At 37.8% G+C, this 11,026-nt stretch overlaps 1 non-coding gene across 1 annotated transcript; it reads right to left on the bottom strand.

Annotated features, from left to right (window-relative positions):
- Window positions 1-6,473: 6,473 nt before the first annotated feature.
- Window positions 6,474-6,580, bottom strand: LOC121209140 (small nucleolar RNA R71). The gene has a single exon (XR_005904257.1). It is a non-coding gene; the product is annotated as a small nucleolar RNA R71 (small nucleolar RNA).
- Between the last annotated feature and the right edge of the window lie 4,446 nt (window positions 6,581-11,026).

Here is an 11,026-nt window from a genome sequence, read left to right as displayed (position 1 = left end):
TACAACAATCTAAAAAACGTATAAATCATTAAAAAGGGGACAGAACCGAACTTAAAATTGAGCTGGGAAGTTGGCCGAATGAAAAAGCTCAAAAATGGCTTCCAAATACCTATCTTCGATTGAAGATGGAGAAAATAAAGATGATAATCGGCATTGTTTTATTTATTTTATGTTTATTTACATTTTACTTAATTAACCTTAATTAATAACCATCAAAATCACTTAATATATGCCCAAAATTGTCCACTCACAATTAAAATGGTCTACTTACCACTTAAGGACCTTAACTTTAAGGTTTTATAGCTATTAGACACTTTTAACTAATAGAACAACACTTTTGCACTTTACGCGATTTAGTCCTTTTTATCGAATTGAGCATTTAAACAATAAAATTTCTAAATGAAAATTTCACACAACCATATATTCATGCTTTATACCTTAAAATAATAAAATAAATATTTCAACCTAAAATTTGTGGTCTCAAAACCAATGTTCTGATTTGACTAAAAATGGGCTGTTACAACTCTCCCTTCTTAGGGATTTTCGCCCTAAAAAATCTTACTAGTGAATAGGTTAGGGTATTGTTTTCTTATAGTTTCCTTAAGTTCCCACGTGGCTTCTTCGACACCGTGTCATTTCCACAAAACCTTTACCAAAGCTATTCGTTTATTTCTCAACTCTTTAATCTCCCAAGCCAAAATTCTGATATGTTCTTCATTGTATGTCATATTGGGTTGAATTTCAATCTCTGTCGGAGAAATTACATGTGAAGGATCCAATCTATATCAACACAACATCAATACGTGAAACACATTGTGAATCTTCTCTAACTCAATCGGTAAAGCTAGTTTATATGCCATTGGCCCTATTCTTTCAATAATCTTATATGGCCAATGAAACGCGGACTCAACATGCTTTTGAGATCAAAACGAAGAATTTTCTTCCAGGGAGATACTTTTAGAAACACTCTATCACCGATCTAAAATTCAATGTCTTTCCATTTCAAATTTGCATACGATTTCTGTCGATTTGAAGCTATTTTCAAACTGTCGTAAATTACTTTCACTTTTTCTTCTTTCTCTCTGATAAAATCAACCCCGTGAAAATCTTTTTCTCAGTTAGCTCTATCCAATAAAACGGAGTTCAGCATTTGTTACCATACAAAGCTTTGTACGTTCCATTTTTATGCTCGATTGATAGCTGTTGTTATACGCAAATTCAACCAATGGCAAATATCTCTTCCAGTTGCCTTCGAATTCTAACACACAACAATGAAGCATATCTTCGAGAATCTGTATTACTCTCTCAAACTGACCGTCGGTTTGCAGATGAAATGCTGTACTAAAATTCAACCTTGTTGTAACACCCCTCACCTTTATCCGATGCCGGGAAGGGTTCAAGGCGTTACCGGGGTTTCACATTCACAAACATATTAAATCAGGTTACTCAGTTTCAGTCAAATTTAAAACTTTTCAAACATGTACGTCTCGTTCCTTAAACAGGCCTTCGAGGCCTAAAACATACTTAGGGGCAGTTCGGGACAAAACCGAGGACATTCGATAAACTTTGGGTACCTTGGAAAATTTCCTTTACTTTGAAGTGTCGCATGCCCATGTGGGTGGGGCCGTGTGATCACACACACCTGTGTGGCTTGGGACATGCCCATGCCCTCAGCCGTGTGCAACACTGACTTTAACCTTATCATACAATTAAGGGCACACGGCCAAGACACACGCCTGTGTGGCCTGCCCGTGTACAACATTGACTTAAACTTTTAGGTGCAGGGGACGCACGGCCATACCACACACCCATGGGAATGTCCCGTGTGTCACACACGGCCTAGACACACGCCCGTGTGTCCAACTGTCTAGACCCTAATACGCTATTTTCCAAGCCTTTGGTCACCCTTTTCAATAGTTATACTTAATGATTATCAAATGCAAAGCAAAACATGATTATATTCTTATAAATGTTCTTGGCAAAACTCATTGCGTAAAAACCTCATATCATTGGTTTCACACAGGCCAAGTTATTTCCTATCTTGTATTTATGGGTTTCCATGTCACTTTAACACATTAAAGATTGACTCGTTCTTGTGACTTATTGACAATTGGAAACAAACCATCATATATGAATATAAACATGCATGGAAATTTTGTAGGTCATAGCCTACTTCAAAATAAGCCAATTCCTATGGCCATATAAAAAAAAAGAAAGAAAGATAGATACATCTTTACATGTCTTTATTTGGAAAATCAATTGACACATATAACAAAATACTCAAGAGTCCTATACATGCCATTGAACAAATAGAAATGTCTTTATACCAAAGCTGGTCTAGTTGATAGTGTGCTAACTCTCTAACTGTCTTCCAATCCTTACAAGTCCTCGAGCTTTGTAAAATAGGGGAAAGGAGAGGGGTAAGCATTTACATGCTTAGTAAGCTCGAATAACCGGAAAGTAAAATTACCAAGTAATTAGCATACATCCATAATAGATAATGAAACTAACAAGTATGAAATGGTTCCCTATCACATGCGCTCAATCAATGAGTTAGTCACATAACAAAGCACCATGTAATTTATCCTAGATGAACTCATCATCCATCGTTTCATTGATATACATCCTGCTCATGTTAATCCCGTTGAGTTTCTAGGAAATCTCGATGGAATATCCATTAACCGTCAATTCATAAGGATAATCATTTCAAGTGTGCACTCCCATGAACCTCACATTTTATGGCTGGATTACCAGTCCAGGATAAATCCCCTATTTACAAAACTAATAAGGTGATGTCGGGATTGCCAGTCCAGGCTAAATCCCTTTATAACAACAAACACCTTTATTGAGCTCGGATCTGAATTACCAGTCCAGGCTAAATTCAGACCCTATTTGGATTACCCATCCGGGCTAAATCCATAATGCACATGTATTCTTCGAGAGGCTTGATCATCCAAAGGAACACCCGTTTGGGCTGGATCCTTTTTATAATTGAGATCAACGGATTACCCATCCGGGCTAAATCCTTTCTGCAACACATGCAGGATTTCAATTCGCTTGTAAATCATGGTTTATCCATTGAATTCCCTTTTTAAACCTCAACCGAGACATTTTTCAACATATCATTATCAAAGATGCATTTCATGAAATTTTGATGTCATCAATAAATGCAAACATCATTCATTCACAAATCATATAATTAGGCATATTAGGAGTTTACTTTAAGTTATCCAAACTTACCTGGTATTCGTTTCGGTGTCGTGTTTCAGTTATTTCAAAACCTTTCGTTTTCCTTGATCGACCTTCAGAATTTGTTTCTCAGGGTTTATAACAATAGAATTAAATCATTAATACTCTACATTATATTTTTCAAGTCTAAATTCCTCCTCAGGTCTAAATGACCATTGTGCCCCTAACCTTTCACAGTTTTACAATTTAGTCCCTAGGCTCGTATAATGAAACACATGAAATTTCTATCTTACCCAAGCCTAGCTGAACACTTTTTTTTCCTCTTATGGCAGCCCACATTTTCCATTATTTTCACATTTCTACCACACATTTAACAAATTTTGCAAAAAGGTCCCTTTAAGGGTTTTTCATGAAAATCACCTAGGAAAAGATGTTTAACACACATCCAACTTTCATATTTCTCCATAAACCATCAAAATACAAGTAACTCATGCATAGGTAAATTTTTAAACATAAACCTTAGTATGAAATATGGGTAGAAATGGAGAGAGTAAGCTACCAGGATATTAAAAACACAAAGAACATTAAAAACGGGGCTTGGGAGTACTTACTAATGAGCTTGAAAAGCTTTAAAATCCTAGCTATGGAGGGCTTGAGAATTTCAGCTGGAACAAGGGAGAAGATGGCTGATTTTTGGTTCATTTTTCCTATTTTATTTCATTAAAATGCCAAATGACCAAAATGCCCTTAAGCCCTTTCTTTAAAATTTCATCCATGAAAGCCCATTTTTTGTCCAAAAACTCATAAATTGGGAAAATTTCTCTCCAAGGCCTTCTAATTTATAACCTAAAGAAATTTCATACAAATTGCTTCTAGAATCCAAGTTTTTCAATTTATTCAATTGTTTCCCTAATTTCCAATTGGACACCTTACTCAAAGAATTTCTTCATGAAATTTTAACACATGCATAGCCTCATACTCTAAACCTTATAATAATCATAAAATAAATATTTGAAGTTGGATTTGTGGTCCTAAAACCACTATTTTGACTAGGCCCTATTTTGGGATGTTACACTCGTACCAAGAGCTTCTTACAACTTTTTCCATAATCTCGTTGTAAACCTCGGATCTCCATCTGATATAATCAAAACTGGCACCTCATGCAATCTAACAATCTCAAATATGTACAACTCAGCCAATTTATCAAGCGAATAGTTTGTACGTACCAGAATGAAATGTGCAGACTTCAATAATCGACCTATAACAACCTGATAAACCGTAATTTATACATATTTTTACCCCATGTTTAATGCATTTTATAGATGATTTTCCATTAGAATTGGTGAATTCAATGCTCCTAATGCTTTAATTTCATGTTGTATAGTTAGGAGAGCATAGGAGAGTGAAAGGAATGAGAAACGGGCCAAAAACGGAGAAAATAGGCCAAAGTACGAAATCAACACGGCCTGGACCTCCTCACACGGGCAGACCACATGGTTGTGTCAATTTGGCAGGCTCGTGAACAGCCTAAAGTAATCACACACGGGCGTGTCCCTGCCGAGCCTAAGTTGAGTCCAATTCGGAAAAGGCTAATTTTGAGGACTTTTAGGCATTCCGAAGCCTATAAATACACCCTAGAAAAGGGAGGACAGAGTAGGGAGTAAGGAATTACTCCAAGAAAGCCGATTGATTCATCTCAGAAGCCAGATTCATTATCAAGACTGAATATCTCTCTTTAATTCCCCTTCAGGAGTTTGGGTTTTCTTTATGTTTTGTATTCTTTATTATTTTGAGATGTTTTCTTATTTAGTTATTAACTAAATCCCCTAAATACCTAAGGGGAATGAAACCTAAGACGAATCTTGTTATTAGTTTCTGAATTGTATGATAAATATTTGGCTTGTTCTTAATTATGTGTTCTTAATTCTTGTTTTGATATCCCAGTATACCGATTCAAGATAAACTTTTTTTCAGAGGAGGAATAAACCCTGTTAAGAGTACATTTGTCATAATTAAGCGGAGTTGATTGCGTTCCTACACATAGGGTGACAAGATTTTTCCGGATTAGGGTGAAACCTAATAAGGGGATCCATAGATTGAGTTAATGCAACCCTAGAGTGTTAATTAGAGAAAAGTCTCGGTTATTCAATCTAGGGATTAGACGTTATTAGTCTTGAATAGGGATAATAACATAACTTAGGGATCTCTACGAAACAAGTTCAATGAATAAATCGTCTGATTCGGAGCTAGAATAACAAGTACAATCTAGGTGGATTTTTCCTTAGGTATTGTCTTCATTCAATCGATTTTTCCAAAAGCAATTCCCCAATTTCATTCTATGTGCATTCTTAGCTTAGATAATTAGTTAGTTAAAACAAAAACCTCTTTATTCTTAGGCTAGATAATAAAAAGATAGTCATTACTAGTACTTTTAGTTCCTTTGGGTTTGACAATCCAATCTTGCTAAAACTATACTACTATTCGATAGGTACACTTGCCTACATCATGATAATAGTTAGTTCAAGAATGAGTAATTATAAATATTTAAAACCTATCACGAAATCACGCGATCAAGTTTTTGGCGCCGTTGCGGGGAACTAAAATATTAGGAACACTCAATTTTTATTACTTTAGCCATTTATTTTCGTGCACTTTAATTTATTATTATTTATTAATTTACTTATTCCTTTTCTTGGCAGGTTTTATAGTTTATAACTAGAAGAAATCCGTCAGGACCATTACTTTTTAATGAAGAAATCGATCATATAGTTCACAAAAGTCAAAGAGAAATAAGGCGAAGCTTAAGATACACAAAGAACGAGCAAGAAGACGATACTAAACCCCCAACCGAAGAGATGGCTGAAAACCAAGGCAATCAGCGACCTCCTGCAATTACGGTTAATCAAAATCCTGCTCCACGCATTATGTATAATTATGCTAAACCTTCTTTAACAGGAACTGAATTGAGCATAGTTAGACTTGCTGTAGCTGCAAATACTTTTGAATTAAAACCTAACACTATTCAAATGATACAACAATTTGTTCAGTTTGATGGTTTGCAGGGTGAGGATCCCAACGCTCATTTAGCCAAATTTTTAGAACTATACGATACATTTAAAATTAATGGTGTCTCTGATGATGCCATTCATCTTCGGTTATTCCCTTTTTCATTGAGGAACAAAGCTAAACAGTGGTTGAACTCGTTACCACGAGGGTCAATTACTACTTTGGAACAAATGACCAAAAAATTTTTACTAAAATATTTTCCTTCGACTAAAATGGCTAAATTACGTAATGATATCTCTTCTTTTGTGCAAATGGATCTAGAAACACTCTACGATGCATGGGAGAGATACAAGGACCTTTTGAGAAGGTGCCCTCACCATGGGTTACCGCTTTGGCTACAGGTTTAAACGTTCCATAATGGCCTGAATCCTTCGACTTGACAAATGGTTGACGTAGCTGCTGGCGCAATCATCAATAATAAAACACCTGAAGATGCCTATGAGTTTATAGAGGAGATGTCACTGAATAAATATCAGTGGCAAGTCATTAGGACAAAGCCAACGAAAATAGCCGGCGTTTATAATGTTGATTCGGTCACCATGCTCTCTAATCAGGTAGAACTCTTAAATAAAAAGATTGATGGTTTTCTTAGTTCTTCACAGGTTCACCCAGTAATGCAGTGAGAAGTAAGTGGAGGTGGAACAAGCCATTCGGAATACCAACCTTATGGCCACAACATGGATAACGAGCAATTAAACTACATGGGTAATAATCCTCGACCTCAAAAAAATCCATTTAGTAACACTTACAATACAGGTTGGAGGAACCACCCCAATTTCTCGTGGAGAAGTCAAGGAAATCAAAGACCACAGCCACCTCTAGGCTACCGACAACCACCATACCAATAGGAAAAGAAGCCGAACCTTGAAGAGATGCGCTCAAAGTTTATTTTGGTGTCAAAAACTCGTTTCCAGAACACCGAGACAGCACTTAAAAATCAACAAGCGTCGATCCAAGGGCTCGAAACTCAGATAAGCCATCTTTCCAAACTAATTTTTGAACCACCACAAGGTAGCTTGCCAAGTAATACTAAACCCAACCCAAGGGAACAGCTCAACGCAATTAGTATTCAAGATGAAGAAGGAGTTGTTGAGCCTGAACCAGAACCGAGGCAAGAAACTGTGGTAAGCAAAGGTCAAGGTGAGGTAGATAAAACTAAAAACAAAACGGTGAATGTCGAATATAAACCTTGTGTGCAATACCCCAACACGACAAGGAAAGATCGCTCAGATGGACAATTTGGTAAATTCCTTAAGCTCTTAAAAAAATTACATATTAACTTACCGTTTATTGAAGCCTTATCGCAGATGCCAAACACAATGAAATTTTTAAAGGAACTTTTAGCAAATAAGCGAAAGTTGGACAAGGCATCGCATGTGGAGCTAAACGCAGTTTGCTCAGCTATTCTCCAAAATAGACTACCGAACACACTAAAAGATCCAGGGAGTTTTACAATTCCTTGCTTAATTGGTAGTTTAGATGTTAATAATGCATTAGCTGATTTAGGGGCTAGTATTAACGTCATGCCCTACAAAATGTTTAAGCTATTAGGTCTCGAGAAACCCAAACAAACTAGGATGAGCATTCAATTAGCATATAAAACAATAAGGTTCCCTAGGGGTATTATTGAAAATGTACTAGTTAAAATCGATAAATTTATATTTCCCGTTGACTTTATTTTCTAGATATAGAGGAGGATAGCAACACTCCTTTAATTCTGGGAAGACCCTTTTTAGCAACTGCTAAAATGATTATTGATGTTGGCACAGGTGAACTCACACTCCGTGTGGGAGACAAAACAATCACCCTTCAAGCTCGCAATTCTAGCAACACATCTGGAATTGAAGGTGAGCGTTTAACTCATTCTCCTAGAACTGACAATATGGTACAACCTACTTTATAGGAAATGAGTTTGAAGGAAGCACATGAGTCATTCTTAAGCAATAGTAAAGGACTTGTTCATGAAGATCGAAGATTACAAATCGAGGAACTCGATGAATGGCGGACGCATAAACCAAGAACACTCGACAAACCAAATCTATGACAGAATGAGCTCAATACCTTTCCAAATCAACTTAATATTGGAATAGAGTCTTATTAGATTCCACAGATCCCCACATTGTCTCTACCACACCGAATGAAGAAATCCCTCTTACGGTACTTAGTATCTTTCCATTCGGTACGGTCGAGGTAAGGCACCCCAAGTTCGACACTTTTAAGGTAAAAAACACCCGTTTAAAACCTTATTTTGATGAGATTGATGACAGGAATGAGGAGTATAAACTCCTCAAACCACCATGATTATTTAACGGAGAGGTAAGTCAAGCTTAGACTATAAATAAGCGCTTTTCAGGAGGCGACCCGAGCACCAACTGTATTAACTTTTTTAAAAATTTAGTCTTCAACATCTAACTTACTAACGGAGCTCTCAAATACAGGTTTTCCACAGAGACACGGCCAAGCACACGGGCGTGCTAGTTTCTCAGTTTCAACCACGGGTCTTCGACACGAGCGTGTCGCACACCCGTGTTGTTTTGGCAGGCTCGACCACGGCCATGTCACACGGTTGTGGCATTTTATCGTAGCCCGTGTTTGGGAAAATCCTTGCCCTATTTTCACACGTCCATAAGCACGCCCGTGTGCTTGGCCGTGTCTCCGTGGAAAACCTGTATTTGAGAGCTCCGTTAGTAAGTTAGATGTTGAAGACTAAATTTTTAAAGAAGTTAATACAGTTGGTGCGCGGGTCGCCTCCCGAAAAGCGCTTATTTATAGTCTAAGCTTGACTTACCTCTCCGTGAAATAATCATGGTGGTTTGTGGAGTTTATACTCCTTATTCCTGTCATCAATCTCATCAAAATAAGGTTTTAAACGGGTGTTGTTTACCTTAAAAGTGTCGAACTTGGGGTGCCTTACCTCGACCGTACCGAATGGAAAGATACTAAGTACCGTAAGAGGGATTTCTTCATTCGGTGTGGTAGAGACAATGTGGGGATCTGTGGAATCTAATAAGACTCTATTCCAATATTAAGTTGATTTGGAAAGGTATTGAGCTCATTCTGTCATAGATTTGGTTTGTCGAGTGTTCTTGGTTTATGCGTCCGCCATTCATTGAGTTTCTCGATTTGTAATCTTCAATCTTCATGAACAGGTCCTTTGCTATTGCTTAAGAATGACTCATGTGCTTCCTTCAAACTCATTTCCTATAAAGTAGGTTGTACCATATTGTCAGTTCTAGGAGAATGGGTTAAACGCTCACCTTCAATTCCAGATGTGTTGCTAGAATTGCGAGCTTGAAGGGTGATTGTTTTGTCTCCCACACGGAGTGTGAGTTCACCTGTATTAACTTCTTTAAAAATTTAGTCTTCAACATCTAACTTACTAACGGAGCTCTCAAATACAGGTTTTCCACAAAGACACGGCCAAGCACACGGGCGTGCTTATGGACGTGTGAAAATAGGGCAAGGATTTTCCCAAACACGGGCTACGATAAAATGCCACAACCGTGTGACATGGCCGTGGTCGAGCCTGCCAAAACAACACGGGTGTGCGACACGCTCGTGTGGAAGACCCGTGGTTGAAACTGAGAAACTAGCACGGGCGTGTGACACACCCGTGTCTAACACCCATGGTCGAACCTGTTAGATTGACACAGGCGTGGGGATTTCTGACACAGGTGTGGGAGAAGCGTACAATGCCAGACACGACCGTACGACATGGCCGTGTCACCTACATGCCCAAGGAACACGGGCGCGTACTAAATGTCAGATGTGCCCAAATTCGAAATTCGCGAATCACACGGGCTGAAATTGGGGAACACGGGCGTGTGCCCTGGCCGTGTGGCCCGAAATCTATAAATACCCTGCAGTATTCACTTTCTTCCCCATTCAAAAACCCTAACCCTATCAGCTGCAACTCCACTCGGCCTCCCTGCCACACCCGTGCACTGCTTCCCACTTCATTTTTGACACTCAATCTCTTTGCCTTAGCGTTTGTTTACTGCTTTCACTTCTATTTTACTTATTTCTAATGCTTATTATCAACATAATATTCAAATATTTTGAACTATTTTTCATTTTTCTATCATTTAATTTGCATTCTTTGGTTAGTTATCATACATTCGTGTTAAATCAAGTTATTAGGAACACCTTATACCCATGACATTACTATGCTTATTCTCATGCTATTACCATGCCAATGTCTATCATTTAATTTGCATTCCTAGGTTAGTTATCATACATTCCGTGTTAAATTGAGATTAGAAAAACCTCATATGCTGATGATGTCCATCCGCAGCACGAGGATCCACCGACTCAGCCACTATCACCCTCTCGTCCAGTTCATGCGGCAGCTTCATATGCTGACATCTCTGAGCGCCTCACTCGATTCGAGTAGCAGTGTTTTCAATGATTTGACAACATTGATGCTACTCTACAGTAGATTTGTCAGCACCTCCACATCTCATCGCCAGTCCCACCTTGCGAACCATCCAGCGATGAAGATGTTTAAAAACATTTATTTATTATTTTATGTTTTTAATTTTTATTAAAACTACTTTTTATTTTTATTATATTTTAGAAATTCTATTTTAAATTATTAATTTCGGTTATTTCTTTTTGAGTAATTATTCTTCCTAATATCCCCTAAAAAGTTCCTGATTTTATCACAGTTATATAGAGCTCTTAAGCTCATCATCACATAGGAACTAAAACTCCACCGGGAAAGGTTCTCCACAACTGCCATGTCCTGCTCGCCCACGACCATAGCTACCAC

The sequence above is a fragment of the Gossypium hirsutum genome, chromosome A10 (assembly GCF_007990345.1).
Source record: "Gossypium hirsutum isolate 1008001.06 chromosome A10, Gossypium_hirsutum_v2.1, whole genome shotgun sequence".
Lineage (NCBI taxonomy): Eukaryota > Viridiplantae > Streptophyta > Magnoliopsida > Malvales > Malvaceae > Gossypium > Gossypium hirsutum.
The sequence above is the reverse complement of the archived record's forward strand: the minus strand, read 5'-3'. Positions and strand labels throughout refer to the sequence as shown.